The sequence below is a fragment of the Lipophrys pholis genome, assembly GCF_963383615.2.
Source record: "Lipophrys pholis genome assembly, chromosome: 19".
Lineage (NCBI taxonomy): Eukaryota > Metazoa > Chordata > Actinopteri > Blenniiformes > Blenniidae > Lipophrys > Lipophrys pholis.
Genome location: NC_137647.1, coordinates 16,596,164 through 16,614,372, shown reverse-complemented (window position 1 = coordinate 16,614,372; position 18,209 = coordinate 16,596,164). Strand labels below are relative to the sequence as shown.

Here is an 18,209-nt window from a genome sequence, read left to right as displayed (position 1 = left end):
ATTTGCTTGGTGGTTTCGCAGGCCAGATTGGAACTTCTCACAGGACGGTTTTGGCCCATGAGCCTTATGCTTCACACCTTTAGTATAAAGTGCTTTGAGGCTGCTGAAGCAGTGAAAATGCACAATATAATTCACCATTCACCATTTGAATACAGCATACGGAATAATCTTAATGTGGCTGCATGTTTTGAGGTGCTACCAAACACTTGAATTACTTTATCTATAAAATCTTTGATCCGTATTTTTGCTTACAGCTGTGCCGTTATTCACACTTTCCATAGTCGTGGTGGAAATAACATAAATAGCTGCTTCATTGAGTGCTCCTTTTCATTGGCGCTGATGTCGACTGTAGACTGAATTAATTTTAATATTACATTTTTTTTAATGTGTTAATTCAATAATGCATCATTTTCCCTGTAATTTACTAATCAGAACAAATGCATTAAAGTCCAAGGCCTAATCTTTACCTGATCAGATGATTAAAAACGTACATAGAGTGGATGCTGATCATTCCTTGTTGGAAACAAGATAAATCCAATAGCAACAAATGGAGTGACAACATTTGTCACTCTGATGGTTCACACAAGGATGATTCAGCTTCATAGGGCTTAATACAGACTGGAAATATGGAGGATATGCATGATTGGAGGAGTAGCGTTCATAAAACAAATAGATCCTGTCTGACTGCACATGCGGGGATGGAGATTTATGCAGGCATTCATCGGTGTTCCCTTTGTTTGTGTACAGGTTGTGCTTCTTGTGCCTCTGAGTAGAATTAGATCCTTGGTGTTGATGCAATATTGCCCATGGTTTTATGGAATAACAATTTTGTATGCATGGCTGTGTTGATATTTCATGCAGGATTATTGCCGGGCCGCCTTCTGTAAGAATCACACGTTTGAGACTCCAGAGGCTGTTCCGTGATAAACCTTGATGTTCCTCGTGCAATGTCAGAGTTTATGTACTGTAGTACCTACAACTAAACAAAGAATGCAACATTAATCTCCAGCCCGTAGCGTTCGGCGCGCCAGCTACTGAATTATTGATGCCTCCCGTCAGCATTGTGAGGCAGCCATCCCACACTGCCCGGAGTTTAACAGGTTAATCACCACGCTGCATTAAGACACAAGTTTTCACAAGCTGCCGCTTTCCAAAAATTTGACTTGGATTCGGATGATCTGATGCTAGACATGGAGAGCACCAGCCACAATGGCACTCAAGAGGGAGAACAACACGAGTCAGAAGGAAACAATATCATTAAATATGGATGTCTGTCTTCTTTCCTAAAACAGTGTATTTGACCAAGTAATGGATTGTTCACATAGCAATTGAGACACAAAGACGGAAGCTATTCAAGCAAAACAATGCAGCCCGTTGAGAGTACCATGATCGCTGTAAAAAATAGTTTCTATCTTATGCATTATTGTTACTGCAGCCATGGGAAGGCAGAGGAAGGGAGGGTTTCATCAGCAAGATGAATGGACAGACAGAGGATGGAAAACAAATGAGTGGAAGAGAGTTTCCAAACAGACTGATATGGAGCGTTTTCATTCTGTCATGAATCCCACAAAATATGAAAATGATCATAAAGGAGGAGAAACGTTTCAGGTCAGCTCACATAACCATCAGCTTCAGTAATCTGGTCAGAAGCTGTATTGACGGTCTGATTGACAGGAATGATTAATTGTTTGGTTTATTTACATTGAAAACTCTTTAAGTTACATGCTTTAAAAGTGATACACTGAATTGTCCATGTTTTGTATCCACCATACAAGATCAAACTATCCATGTTTTAGATTAAACCTTCCAACGACTGTTGTTATGGAGGCATAATGAGAACTGCTTTTAATTATCTCCATTAGCTTTCCAGAGCAAGAGGTAGATGGTCAGTGGAGGAATGGAGAAATACTGTACTTGTGTTTTTTGTTTAGTTTTTTTATAGCAGGTTCAAACTGATGCCATAACTTTCACTCAAAGCAAGACATGACACAATAGGTGGGCTTACAGGTTGATCAGTGTGTACTGAACAAGACAGAAATAACAGAAAGTGAACAGCAACACCAGCTTGACTCAGGACTACCAGTCTAACACACTGGCCTGATCCTACTCAATATTACAACTTGATGCACTGATGCACAGCCCACTCTTCAGAGGGCACCAGCTGTCACCTCCATAATGATAGTTCAAGGTACGATACACAATCGGGTAACGTGCACACTGTTGGTTCATGATTGGCCGAGGAAGGAAGTACAAAGATTTCTGTTTGACTTTAGCTTGTGTACGTGACGTAAATGATGTCTCCACGTCTTATGCATGGTACTCTGATTTCACCTCCCTATGCCAATTTTGGTATGCAACATCCTTTTAGCCTTTGGCATCTCAGTGGAAAACGTTCCTCCACTTCCTGTTCAGCAATAAGAGCATAAACGGTTTCACAACATGACCTCTGCTCGCGTTCGCTTTGAGGCCCAATCTGAAGCGCAAAACCTGCAGGGCATTTTTATTCCTCTTGTTCATCTTATATGTCAAAAACGCTTATAAAAACCTTCACTGATTCATCCGGAGCAGCAGAATCACAAGGTGAAATGAAAAAAAAGTGCCTCACAGTGACAGCCACCGCAGCCATGATGAAGAAAGGTGCGAGCTGACACGTCTCCTGACAAGTCAGGCATGCTTTTAAAGAGAAAGTCAGGCTAATCGTTTAAAAAAGAAAGCGCCATATTATGAATGTAGCCAGTTTATAGAAGACATTGATGCATTACATTCGACCAGCCCTGGAAGAGGAACATGTTTGCCCCGGCATTGTGTGGTTACCATGGTAACAATAAGAAAGGCCCGCACTGATGCAATCTGCATATTGGAGAGGAACGAGAAAATGGAAAGAAAACAAAATCAAACACGTGTGTTTTGGCCAAATTTCACTTTTGTGAGATGAAAAGCTTTGCAGGGTTTCTTTTTTAACGTCAATAAAATCAGTTTATGTTTAACAAGAAAGTGACCATTGAATGAAAACATCCAAATTTATTTTATGGATCTTCCAGTTGAATAAAAATAAATCGTTGATGACAAACAGTATGCATGAATAAATAATTGTGCTATATATATATAACAATCTAAATAGTCACTATTTTTGCAAATGAATTATTTCATCATCAATATGATTTACCAAATAATGTTCATAAAGTAAGAAGGTATGACTAAGAATCACAGTATAGTGATAAACCAACCTTCATAGAAAAGGTTTAACAAAAAAAAAATCACATTTGAATAACAAAGAAGAAGCAGCTAACTGCATTATTCAGTATTTGTTCAATGTAAACAAGCTGTCTTGTGATTCTCAGCTGCAGAGGCATGTGCCATTTAAGTCGTGTGCTACTAATATAGGAAGCATAATGAAATGCTATTCAGCTTGAAAGCAGTTCTGATCAAAATACGAAAGAACAACACAAGCAACAAATTGGCGCACTGAAATCAGCAAACACGAGATCTGGGAAAACAGATTTTATTTTTTTTCCCCATCTCAGATGGTCATGGAATCAGGCTGTAATGACCGATTGGCTCCGGGAACCTGCAGACAATAATGACTAACCGTGAATAATTGATTTTCCTTGCGCTTTTTAATTTACATTTTTTATTATTATTTATTTTAATTTATTTAGTATAATTCCAGCAATCTTCATCTACCATTTAAGTTTTAATTACTAAAGAAAAATTTGCTACCTGTTTATTGTTGCTAATGAAAAGCCCTCATCATTATAAAGAGTTCATTGTCTTTGGGGACAAAAACACTGAATATTCACTGACTTCAGTGAAGACCTATATCATTATGTAGCATTCATGGCCCAAGGCACATTTGTAGTGCCTGTCCATACACTGCATGTAATTGCTAACTGATGCTTGAGTGCTAACACCATGAATATTTCAGCAACTATTAATGAGCGAGAGCTTAGCGAGGGCATTTGATGGATTGTTGTTGAATTATAAACCTTGATGAGTCTGGCTGTGAGGGATTATTTGACGTATTATCAAGTGTATTTACATTTTCACAGGGGAAGGATTTTCTGTTAATAGCCAAAAGGAAAAAGAAACAACACTATCATTTCCTCAACAGTGGAATTATTCTGGGAATCTTTCTGCTGAGTCTTGAAGTGCTGGTTTGTTGTTTCCAGCCAAATCAGCAATAGTTACAGGTCAGGTTTATCAATCTTACATATTATTTGGTACAGACATATGGCAGAAAGACCACTGCACAGTCTGACTTTGCTCCCCCCCCCCCCCCCCCCCCCCCCCTTAGATTCATTTGACTATATTTTATTTTTAGGGGCAATATAATAACCTGAATACCGTAGATTAACAGACATCGAAAAACAGCCGCGGATTTGAAAGAGGCTGAAAATATCAATCATTACAAATGCAGAATCTGGAAATTTTTAGTGCTGCACTGAGCTGTGTACTTCCTGGTAATCCTTTAAAACCCAACAAATTCACGGAATTTGGGAAACTAATGCCACGCTTGACCGCTTTGATATGCGCATGCTGCTTTAGCCTCCCAGCGTCGCGAACACAGCCGGTTTTTTGACATCTAAATCACTGTTTGCCAGCACACGTGTGAGGAGACGGTTGTTGTGTTGGGGAATATCACCGGCAATCATTGCTTTTGCACATTGCTTGTGTGGAGTGAGCCACAATTATTTCATTTGAGAATGAAGCAGACAATAGTCATTATCAGAATGAATGATGGAAAAAGACAAACTAATTGAGGGTGTTAAGTGTCCTCAAACCAAATGAGGTATGACTAAATGCATCCTTGGAAATATGAAGCTGCATTAGGTTTTGGAAAACAAACAGTCAACGCATTCTTTACCGAACACTGCAGAATACAGTGGCGCATGGTTTCATGCCAGATACATAAAAACAGCAATCAGCAGAATGCAGACTGCCAAAGGAACAACCCCATGATTTCTAAATGTGCTGGAAATCCTAAATAAGCCGTGTGCTGTGTTTGCCTGTCTTTTTCATTACACCGTGATGTGCTGTCTGTTATGTTTCAAACAAGCGGCGGAGCCAGTCAGACACGGGAAAAAGAGATGAAAATACTATCACTAATTTACAAGGCGGGTGTCAAACATCTGAGATGAGCGAGAGATCCACTGAATAAGAAACTCTTCCTCTGCCAGATTTCCATACTGCAGAATAGTGGTCTCTTCATGTGTTCTATTAGTTTTTACTTCGTGGTGACAATGAAAGACTGTAAAAATAGACACAGTGATCAAAGGCACATCTGGGACTGGTGAGAAGAAAAAGAATTCATCAGCAGTCGGGAGAAAAAGTGGGTCTGCAAGCGCAAGTCGGTCTAAAAGCCGAGCAGAAAGCGCCGAGCGACTCCTCGCACGTCTCCTGAGAGCCAGGTGCTCGAAATCACCTGAGGTCACCGACTGTCCTCCCACGTGGGCGTCCGTGCCCTCTGCAGGAGCTATCAATGTTTAAAAGCTTTATAAGCGTAGGGAGACCGAGAGGCAGAGAGGGGCTTCGTCATATAAAACTAAAAGCAAGAGAAAAACACTATTAGGCTGAGGATCAGGGAAAGAAGAAGGAAAAAAAAAAAAAAAAAACAGGGCTTAGGGAGTAGGAACTGGATAGAAACAAGGTGGGCATTTTTCATTTATTTATTTTTTTGTTCACTAGCCCACCTCCATTTCTGGAAGCTCTTATTTCTAAAAAACCCCAAAGTGGGTAATTCATTTTGGACAGTTTGTGTCTTACAAATCAGCTAATTCCCCTCCCCGGTTGAAAGCATACTGGGGCACAGGTATGAAAAATTGATGGGAAACAAAAGACTGCACTTCCTGAATGCCAATTAAATCTCTTGGCCCTTGTAAACAGGATACACACACACACACAGACAGACACACGGAATAACACACAGTGTCTGCTAAACACTGGACAATGAGGCCTAATTTTATCTAAACATCGATTTCGCCCGAAGGAGCAGTCCCTCGCAGTGTACAGCTAATATAATTAAATACTGTGTCTCAACATATGCAGCAGGTTTAATTACTCCCTAAAGCTGTAGATAAAGAGCGTCCTGATTTTTTATTTATTTATTTATTAATTTGTTTTAGGGTAGTGTTCAGCTTTGGTAGTGAGCCCAGTCACCATGTAACACTGTGTAGTGTTATGTGTGTGCCTCTTCCAGGCAAAGCCGAGATCCAGAAGCCTGCAGTGTAAATTACAACAGCCACAGCCGTCAGCTAGAAGTTGGCTGGGCGGGAAAACCATTACTTGAGATGTTACAAGTCATTACTAAGTGTGAGGGTATTCTTGGTAGATATCAGCATGTGTGTGAATACGTGCGTCTGATTTGGGAAAGCAATATTAGGACATGCAACGAGAACGCCGCAGTTCCCCACGTGTGTTTTATTCTTTTCTCTTTCTTCTTCCCTCACACCTTTGCCTCAGATATCGAACAGACAAATGTTTGTCCTTTGTTTGACATTCAACGCCATAACTGTACAGGTTTCTTGTCATTCGGTTGATTAGCACATGCAAATCACAACTTCGCAACTTCACTTGGCCTTCTGCACCAGCTCACAGGTACACAAAGACAGTTCCTGCCAATAGCATTTGGTTAGATCTTCACACTTGCTCATTCTTCTACTTTCAGCTCATCAACTTTGAGGACTGGATGTTTATTCCATGACTAATAGATCCAGGTCCTGAATACAGGTAATTACCATTTTTTTTGGGTGTATGATGCAAAGTTTTGCACACATAACAAAACTTAGAAGAATGGCACATTTTTAATCTGGAAAACGAGACACGCTGTCTTGTATTTGACACAAAGGATTTAATGAAATAATTTCCTCCTGCAGGAATTCAAAACAGTCCCCTGTTCTCTTATACTGCAAATAGAGTATCGTATCCCAGCACTACTCTTGACTTTGAGTGGAGTATACCTACAACGCTTTCCCACATAGTGTGTGGCACATGTAGGCTACCTGGCCACCAGGTGATGGAGAATAGACTAAACCTCCAGACTTGGCTCAAGAGGTGGGTCACACTGACTCTCATCCAGGCAGAGCACACAAATCTCTTGTGTTCGACTGTTATGAGTTTTGGACCACGTCGCACAGGGTCGTCATGCCAGACTTGTCCACCGTGGGAGACCCCACCATGAGCATGATGCCTCATGCGGGCAAGGTCACAATCCCTTCCACTAATCTGATTGGACAATTGTCAGCAGTATTGCAGTGGTCACAGATGGAGATGAACAAATAGTTCTGTATACCATTGATTCTATGCACCTTGAGTATGAGACTGTGGATACCGATGGTGTTCAGACTTACAGAAAGAACCGTTACTCCTCCAATTTGAAAAGATTCATTTTAGGTGGTTTAGGTCCCATTTACAAGACAACGTTTCAGGTGTAAACACAAAACTTTTCTGTACTCATATACAGCCAAGAGTTGGTGCCATTGGGCATCCTTGTAATGAAACCACACATGCTTTCGCTCAGGCAACGATAATCTGGGTTCTCCCAGATGAGCAATTAGAAGTTTCGGGGTGCAAAAAAGATTGAACTTCTTTGATTTCCATATTGCCCCCATAGGGCTTAAATAGGAAACATGTTTTAAATTGGTGTCTTGTCAGAAAACATCTGAGTTTTACCACTGTCTGAACACAGAAAACACAAAGTACCCTCGCCAAATGTTTGGAAAATGATATCCACCCCAACAATATTGTTTGTGCAAACACCCCCTATTAAATTCTATTGTCTTCAGTTGTGATCGGCTGGCTGTCTTCAACTATTCATGTGACGGCTGTTGAAAATGTTTCTGTCAGTCATTTTGGAAAAACGAAGAGCTTGCGTGAGTTTTATACAACACATGGGGAATATACTTCCTCCTCCTCATTGAGTAATCAGGGATAGAAATAAAGAGACATGCCTGAGTGAAATGAATGCCCTCGCTTCAGGTATAAAAAAAAAAACAAACAAGAAAAAACCCCACATGTTAGGAGGCTTTTAAAAGTCCTGATAAAGGCTCACTTTTATCTCTCCATTTCCATCGCAGCTCTCTGCATACTGTATGAATTGCATGAATGATAAGTAGCGTTCTCATATTCAGTGGACGTTAAATAGTGTGCCATCAAACACTGCCTCATTAATGGCAGCATCATTAGGCTGAAGGCTCCGGGAGCAGTCGTCAGCCATGTGACAACACTGTCAGAAATGTGAGGTGCAATTGAGATTAGTAAAATAAAAATAAATAAATAAATTTGCATCTCAAAAACAAATCTTTTTTCTCTTTTTCTTCTTCTCATGTGCTGACTCTGGCTGTGTTTTATGTACATTTCAAGTTGTCAGCGTGAGCCATGTCATATTCCTGAGCGTAGCACTGTGAAAGCAACCCACCGTGCTGTAAACGAGATGAGGTGAGTCCTGTTGAGAGGTGGCGGCACAATCTGGTTTTTCTTTTTTTTTTTTTTCTTTTCTTTCTTTTCTTTTTTTTTTCTTGCTGACCTTCTAATGGTCGAGTCATGGACCCAAGATGGCAACCTTGTCTAAAACTGCAACTAAAGCCAGAGTGAGGAAGGAGATGTGACCAGTTCAGACTGAGGCTCACACCCACCCTTCACACAATAACAGAATCCCTCTGACGTCTGGTTGCCGCCTGTTAATTACCTGGAGAACTTATTATCCCTCTGAATCCTTGATGGCGTTCGTCATAATGGAGAGACGGGGAAAGTTGTCAAGTAGGGCTAACCCCTCTCTAAACTGGAACCTAGATTTGCAGCTAATCCGGGTGGGATGGGGAGACTGAATGGATAAACACTGAGTGGAACTGAGCAAGCAAACAATTTTAGCTGCAGCTCAAATCATGTCTTAGAGTAAACAGCCCCGTCAAAGCACGAGGGCTGCTTCTAAACTGTCACAACTCGTAACGGAGAATGTATTACAGTAGTTTTACTCCAGACTGGGTGGGCAAACTGCAAACCAGTACGAGGCTTTACTTATTCATCGCTGTCTTGGTTGGCATTTGACAGGGAACATTTCTACAGTGACTCAGAAAGGCTGAAAACTATTCCCAGAAATAGACACGGGCACGAGAAAGGAAATACAACCCCAATTTCAAGAAGGTTAAGAAAAATAGTCAAATACTACAGTGGAAATGTCACGATTTAAAAATCGTACAAAGTAGATATTGTCATTTTTAAAAGAGTGGCTTGTTTTGACTGCATGGCAGTGACACATCTCAAATAAGTTGTGACGGGGTCATGTCGTATTCCGTCCTCTTGTGATAACACTTTGTGAATGAAAGTGAGGAGACGGATTGTTATTCAGTTATTGTAAGGACTCTGCCCTGGGGTAACTAGACGCTGGATGATGCGGTCTACTGAAAACCCGTAGATGACCCCTCCGCATGTCTAATGGCATGGAAGCACAAGGTCATACGTTTGTGTAGCTGATGGCAGGGCATTGCAACTCATTTGTGCTCGAGTAATTAATGAGGTCACAGGACAAAACAGCACTTTTCTTTTGTTTGTATTTACTGGTATGATGAATGGTCATAATCTTGGGCAGGGGTTTCAAACACACTTTAGTTCAGGGGCCACATACATCCCAATTTCATCTTGAGTGCCGTTGGACTGGTGAAATATTGCCATAATCTGATATACATTCAAGCTTTAGTTTTTCTTTGTTGTGGCACATCACTACTGAAAATGACAGCAATTTCAACATAGATCCAATTCTAATGGAACCTGGTACAAAATACAGTGAAATGTCAAACTGCTGCATTATGCATGCTTTTACAAACTCACCCTGACGGCATAGCTTTGAGGCTAATGCTAGTTTGCTCGCAATAATCCCCGGGTCTCAGTGTTGTGTTGTGTCAACGACTGCTTCCAAAAAAGTGTTTTCTTTGACATTTTTACAATTTGCTTGGTGGTTTGCTGGAGCAGACTGGAGCCCCTTGCAAGCTGGTTTTGGCCCACATGTTTGTTTAGGGTATGGACAAAATTAAAATGTCCTTACGTGTAACATATTTAATATCTGTCTTTAGGGTAACTAGGTCATTGTTGTGGTTATACACCACATTGTTCATCTTTTATAATAGCCGATGTGAAATACCAACAAAATACATTCTGTCCACATCATTTTGAACACAGTCAAAATGTGTGAAAATACACAAAAACACAAGAGTGTCGCCATGCAATGTGTTAATCACCATAATTGTCGCACACTCATTAAGAAAGCAGACTTTTGTTCCTTTTGCCTAGTTAGAACAGAAACCTCAAAAAACAGCAATTAAACTTGTTGATGAGCTTGTTTCAGTGTCGATGTGTAAAACAAAAAATCATTTTTCAATGAATCAGAAAGCTGATAGAATATTCTGAACAGAGCTGAGGCAGGCAAATGTGTTATTTGTTTTTGTCTTTTTCTTCAATTTCTGTAATATGACCAGATTGAGACTGTACAATCCTACTTGGGGGATCAAATTTCAGCACAGTTGGGACATTAGTGTCATGTTTCTGGCCCTGAAGCTTGTGTTTTTATGTATTTTATTATTTTGGATCTGAGGTTTTCAAAGTGTGAGAAGTTAAACCCCCCTCACAGACTGTGAACCACATTTTATCCCTCCTGAATCCCCCAACTGTCACACCGCATGCTTTGTCTCATGCAAAGTAGTACGTCTCTGGTTCAATGCCAGACTTTCTGCCATTCGCCATATTATGACACATTATAAAGCTGTTGGAATCCATAGGCAATGAAAGGTATAACTCTTATTTTTTGCTTTATTAGGAATATTCATGTATAGTCTGCAACTGTCAAAGTTATGTCTTTCTTTTATTTTTGAGTTAAAATTTGCCACCAGTGCATTTAGGTCCTGTTTACATGACAGCAAGTGAAATCATTTTTGCATTTTCAATTCAGAAAAATTTTTTGCATTTACACTGCATGCAACATTTAAAAAACAGTCTAGTTTTATAGATGTAGATTAGATTAGATAATCCTTTATTTGTCCCACAATGGAGAAATGTTCATTGTTGCAGCAGCAGTGGACAGTAAGAAAAAAATATAAGTGATAATAACAAATTAAGAAAAACCGTGACAGTAACAATAATATGGAAACAAGATAATACCAAGACCAGTATTTCACAATAATGTTGTTGATGATTGGATTGGAAGTTATTATTGCACAGAATAAATAAATGTACATTGCACACACAACAGTATTGGACATTCAAAGGTGTGGTGTCTCTCCAATTGTTCAGGTTGGGGGCAAGTGAAGGGTGGTGTTGCTGGGAGCTGTGCTGGTTGTACAGTCTCATAGCTGCAGGGAGGAAGGACCTGCAATTCCGCTTTTTCACACACTTGGGGTGAAGGACTCCACCATTGAAGGAGCTCTCCAGTGCAGCCACACACATGCGTGCAGAGAACAACACGCTATAAACATTAACAATGGGAGCACACACATTCGTATGGACAGACGACAAAGTTGGACTGCTACGATAGGAGGCTCTCAACTAAAAGCTATCACTTTCCAGGAGAATATGGACTGGAAGTCATGACACTCTGGAGGCCGCCATTGTCGGTATTGTCCATCTACTGAGCATGTGCAGAAGAACTGATTACTACGGCCGTGGTGAAAAACTAATGCTGGGAAAAGGTTAGGTCCCTTCGCTCCCAGTTTACCCCGAAGCGAGACATAACCAACATGAAGAAAATCAGTTCAGAGATATTGCAGATACAGATATAGATTAATATAAAGGTAGGATATGACAGGAAGGGGAACCACTCCTACACTCAGTCAAGTGTGATTGCTTTAGTGGTTTTACTCTAATGTAGAAATTAAAAAAGAAAAAAAAGATTCAGTGATAGACAGATAGGATCATTTAATTATTCCACTATCACAAAGTGAGCAGTTTTGTTCAAAACAGCAATCAGTGTTGCATATCCTTTAAAGCCGTCCGCACTTTAAGTAGAACAGCAAGGTGATGATGAATGAGTCTGAAGGAGGGTCCTCGTTTTCCCCTTGATCAATGTTATCTTTCCCTCTTTCTGTGATACTTTCTGCACTCTGTTCTCGTCCACTCGCCGTAAGTCTCACTTAAGATAGTGTCAGTGGAAGGGTATGCCGAGCACTTTAACGTCCCTCTGTTCTTGAGACACTCCTCCACGCTCTCATCAAGTATCCCAGCAGACATGGACAAGCGCGCTCCGAGGTTATCTGTGGCCATCGCACGCTGCCATTAAAAGACGCAGCAACAACCCTGACATCAATCGGAGCTTCGGTAGCAGGGGGAAGTGCTCTACTCTTTAAAAAAACAAATAGAGAGAAAAAAAGGAACATTTCGTCTGTACAGTATATTCCGTTTTAAAGTGTATATTTATCCCATGACAGATTTCCTCCTGAGCGGTGTTTCTTCCGCAGTAAACAACACCCCTAAACCCTGTCTTAAACTCTGTGATTTTCAGAAAACTGAAACAAAATATGTCTCAGGAGAGAAGAAGAAGACAAGTGTGCTCATTTGATTTACTGCAGAGACTGCACAGAAGAAAACTTGAATGACACCGGTTTAGCAGAGTGAAGTGAGGCTTCCCCTGGCACACAGTAAATTATCTGTCTCACTTTGAAATTTGGAAGCAATGGTACAATGAGCAAAACAGCCTTTGGGGGAGAAATGGACATCTGATAGATTTATAGCAGGAAAAATAGTTGGTGTTTACTTTTCATTAATCTTGTGTGAGTGTGTTGTATTGTGTGAATTCTTCAAAAACTCACTGAAATTCATTAGATGAATATGATATGACGAACTTAGTCTTTGCTAGCAGTGCAGTGGAGTTTGCATAGTCACACATTCTGTATGTATGAGGCTATTCTGGTGATGGACTACAAGCCTGTATAGAAGGATGGATAGAGATACTATATTGGTGGGGAGTAACAAAGAAGAATTACTCTGTCACTGTATTTTCATATTTTTAGCATATTACAAGATTATTTAGTTTTCTGTCAAGTTTTCTCAACATTTTAATACAAATATCCTCACGTTCACATTTACTACTGCGAACACTTTTAACATTGCTACAGAGTGACTATTCTATTCTATTCTATTCTATTCTGTTCTGTTCTGTTCTGTTCTGTTCTGTTCTGTTGTGTTCTATCTATTCTATTCTATTCAATTTTTCTTAAAATGTGCTTCCTTACATGTATCAACTTCTACAAATCAACAGAGAGGGAAAGCATTGAGTTAAGATAAACTCTCTGTTTTACATACTATATATTTATCTAATCTGGGTGTTAAAATCTGGAGATGTTGAAGCCTATTTAGAGTCATTATGCTTATAATGTCAACTGTTACTTATAGATTTATATCAGGAATGTTTTAGTTCAGAGGCCACATACAGCTATTTTCATCTTGAGTGGTAAAGACGTGCCGTGATAACCTTTCCTATCTTTATTTACTTTAAGGTATTTATTTGGATTTACATTGAATGTTGCTAGCTACAAAATCAACGTTTTCTTTTCTTAATCTCTTAATGTCTAAATTAAATGTTGCAGATATTTTCTTTTTAAATAAAATGTAGGCGCTTCGGGTTTGAGCATTAACCTTGAACCGGTAGAAAAACTTGGCAAGTCCACAGTGCAGGTTGCAATCATTGAATAAAACAGACTTTAGTACTTTCAACTATGTGGAGTGAGTGTCTAAACTGGCCACTAATTAAAGCTGCAACAGTGCAAAGATGGGAAATTTATGCCGCCTTTGAAGCAGTTTGCTCCGAAAGAAAATTTTTTATCATTGAAAGATCTATATTCTCCTGAACTTTTCCTCCCGTTCTTTAATAGCATTTCAGTGGCTGATAAAGAGGTGAGAAGGCTTTCCTGCAATAAATTAGGATTCCTCTCACTGCTCCTGACATGTAGAGATGTTCCCCGCATTTAACATTTTACACGGACTTGTGGTTTCCTGTAGGTTCACCACCACAAAAAGACATTTGAAAACCGGAAAAAAAAAGAAGAAGAAGAAGAAAAAGGAAAACTAGTGGAGCATTTTCTTGGTAGCATAAATGTCTTTATCCTTTAGAGAGGGAAGTGTGGAAGTGAGTGTGTATGCAGAGAGACACAGGATAAGTGTGCTCCCGTTCTGTCCCTTTCTAAACATGAGTGATACACTTGGGTGACACAGGTAGAACTAAGAATAGTGTCACATACCTATTTGGTGATTCTAAAATGATAAAACAGCTGCTCTTGTATATAAATGACAGAAAACAAACCAACAGCATAATAATGACGCTTCAACTGCTCTCGATTCAATTGAGTTATTGGGTGAAGATCCAAAGCGTGGAACAAGACTAGCTCATAAGCAAAGGTGCAGAATGAATTGTACTGTGTTCAATGTGACTCAATTAAAGGTAAAAGCACTGTTGGGGAAAATTACTCACGTAAAAGTACAACGTGCTCAGAGGCTGCTGGGTGTAGCAGGAATTCATTTTAATTCACCTGTATAAACTGTATGAGCACACTGCAGATTTTGTCAAATTTTTTTGGGAAAAAAAGCATAAATTTATTGCCCAGTTAGTTAATATTTAGCATAACAACATAGACGGAATGGTTAAAGTATGAATAAAATTACATACAAAGTGTTAAAATAAATCCGACATTACTAGACAAATGTAAATTCACTACCTCCACCCTTGTAAACATGCAGGCTGACCAGGTCTGAACCGGTTCGCGGTGGCTCCAAACTGTCACACTATTGTGTGTAAATACGGACTCCTGCCATTAGACACAGATTCATGTAATGGGATTCCAGGAAGGTTGAAGTGAAGGAGTTTGTGAAACTCTCCTGATGCTGAGCACGGGCAAGTTTTAAAGCTGAGGACATGCTCTCGATAGGAATATTGAGGCATCGATGTTACGTCCTTGTCTGTTCTCGTGACTGGTTTTTAAGTTGGTGTCATATATTCATATAATAGGATGGCAGACAATAAATAATAATGGCTCGGCTAAGTTTTGCTTCACTGATTTCATTTCATGTCACACATGTTTTATTAATTCAGGGAAGCTGAGACTCTTATGTTCACTGTTTGTAGGCAAATTTTCCGTTACATTATTCCCATCATCAGATCCTGTCCCAGGACTCAGTCAGATCTGCCAGAACATTTTTATTTCACCATGAATAAAAGTATAAACCATTTGATGGAGAGTTTAAAAAAAACAACAAAAAAAATCTTTTTGTCATATCACGTTTAGTCTTCGGTGGCGTTCCTCATTTTTTATAGTTAAAATTCAATCTTTTTGTTGAGCTTATGCTTGAACATCACGTTTTCTCCTGATGTACATGAATTTTCTGAACTTTTAAAATGGGATTGTGAATACAGGAGTCAGTGCGATGTCTTCAACTGGGGGCCTGGTGGGAAGCCGTTTCATTGTGTATTTCAAGGGATAAAGAAACAGCAAAACTAAGAATTTCACAAAAACACCAATTTTTTGGGCCCCAGATTTGACAAAAATACCATAGTAGTAGGAGTAGTAGTGTTAGTAGCTATCTCAACTATAAAACTACCAAGTCCCAGGAGAATATGGACTGGGAGACTTGACACCCTGGAGACCACCATTATTGTTATTGTTCATCCACTCCTACATGTGCAGAAGAACTAATTACTACGGCTGTGGCACACATTTGCCACAGCAGCTATTCAGACAAGTGTTTTCTTCCATTTTTTATGGAGACTGGGTTGGAGTCCTTTTGAAAAGTTGTATTTTCAGTGATTTCGAGCCGCATTGTCATGTAAACTCCTTTCCTTTAAAATGCTGTCATGTAAACGTGGCCTAGGTTTGACTCGTAACATGCAAGAGTTGGCAACCCTCCTGAATCCACATTCATTTGATGAGTGTCATCCATCAGCCAGCGAAATGGCGGCAACACAATGAGGAGGGATTAGATTTCATTCCCTTCCTGCAATAAAAATAATTCAGCATGGCATGGACCCGGGGAGTTATATCCCACCAATTCCTCCCAGAAAATCTTACCATGATCATAACCACCACCACCAAAAAAAAGGCCTCCACAGCCTCATCAATACAAAACGGAAAACACTGCTAAAGTCAACATAGTTCCCCCTCTGACCCCCGTGCGCCCCCGGCACCGTCCAGTTCCAGTCGGTTCTCGTCCAGCCTGGATAAAAGTGACTTCAGATCGGACCGACTCTGCAACCCCTCGCTGCAAATCTGCTGCCACAGCTCAAAATATCTAAAAGTTATTTCCCCAAAAAGTGTTTGGACTGGTTTTCAGTCGTGCCTTACAATTTACTTGATTTAATGAGCAGCATGTGCATATCATTATTCTAATTGATAAGATATTTTGACAAGATTTAACAGGATGCGATTCAGTATACATATTCAGTAAATGTAAATGTGGCTCCGCAAACTAATTAAAAGACCTCGGTGGGTTATACGCGGTACAAATTGTGGTTCACTGGCTCAGACTGTTGGAAAAAAAATAAAAATAATGCGTTTCGTGCAGATAAACAAGTAAAAAAGATAATAAGTTATGGAGAATAAAGTAGTTCACTTTGAAGTTGGAAAGAGACGAAGCGATAATCCTGAAAGTTTGGGATTTCTAAAGTTCCGCCTCTGTTCACTGTCATTATGCGCAGCTAAGATCAATAAAAGATGCTCTTCAATTTGCATGCAGTGTGGCTGGCGAAGGCACTTGGTCAGCCGCGGGACTGGCAGAGGTTAATTTTCAACATATCTCTTCATTTATTCATTTTCTGCACGCACGGGCCCTTTGTGACTTCAGCCCCGGCTTGAAAGGAAATGTCTCATGCATCGCCATAAGGAACCAGCCATGCGGCGTAATGTGAGCGTATGCAGAAGATGAAAGTAAGGCTTTGCGTGGCACAAAATAACAGTTTCTTAGAAGGGAAACATACACAGGGTAGAGGCACCCATACCCTTGATGAACTAATTTAAACAGATGAGCTAATTAATAAGCAATGCTACAAGCTGCTATTTAAATGACGTTAAAAAGTCACCGTTTGTCTCCTTTTTCCATCCTTTATGTGCAGGTGTGAAATTTATGAGTTAGTTATCTTTTTTAATGACTGCAAATGGAGTTGAAGGCACACTGACAAGGAGAAGAGAGAGAGAAAAAAAGGTGGTAATTGTGGTTTTGGCACCTGTCGCTTAATGCTGGCGAGATAATATACACACGTGCATGCCACTGGAGTAATTATGCAGCGCAGGAATGGCCAGTTTCACCCTCTGCTATGATCTGAACTTCATAATTATGCCCCCCCCCCACCCCCCTTTTATTATTCATACATTTCCATTTTTATCCAAGTTTATAAAATGTGACGTCTTAAAAAAAAACATTATGTCAATTCGTTTATGAGAATTGCCCATTAGTCTGGGAGCTCGCAGTGAGAAACGTGTGAGACGGAGCATGTGTAAACAGCATAAAGATGTATCAAAAACAGCTCATTTCGCCGTTACGAGGCAATATTTTACGCTGCATGTTGTGTAAACTGTAATGAGTTGTCACCAAAAAAAACCCCCAAAAAAACACCAACTAGTGTACCTTCATCGCTGGATGAGAAGAAAAGACAAAGGCACAACGGAGCGAGTTGTCTCGGATATTGGATATCACACACCGCGCTCACAGAATCACTAATGAACTTAAACCAGTTTCATGCTAATGGTTTATCAGGGTGAATTCATCCCCTCTGCCTTGTGTGTAATTATTGATTCCCCCAAGAAAGGTGGGGTGTATAAAGCCCAGTAAACAGCAGGTAATTAGTATTTCTGGACCTTTGGCAGGATAATGTCCTGTGTTGCTTCTATTTGCATGCATGGAGGCAGAGAATGCAGGAATTCCTTCCGCACACCAAGATATCTGGGAGTAGCCTCTATAGCGCAGAGCGGCAGCCTCATTTTATCTCCCCTCTTCAACATGTTAACAATTAAAATTTACAATTGGTCTTCAATGGGGGTTTCAATTAAAACCAACAAGATTAATAATCTGCCAGGAATCGGAGTTTCCATTCGAATGGGCGTGAGGCTCGACGGAGGAGCTCTCCGTTATTGTGCCTGAATGTGAGAACGAATACCATTTCATCTTATTCCAAAACGCCGACTTTATTCTCATTATCATGATTTATCTGAAGCTTTTTAGGAAATACATTCTGCGAATCCCTCTTT

At 40.0% G+C, this 18,209-nt stretch overlaps 1 protein-coding gene across 1 annotated transcript in view; it reads right to left on the bottom strand.

Annotated features, from left to right (window-relative positions):
• Positions 1-18,209, bottom strand: part of hs3st4 (heparan sulfate (glucosamine) 3-O-sulfotransferase 4) — a 91,668-nt gene that overhangs the window by 30,711 nt on the left and 42,748 nt on the right. The window lies entirely within an intron of this gene.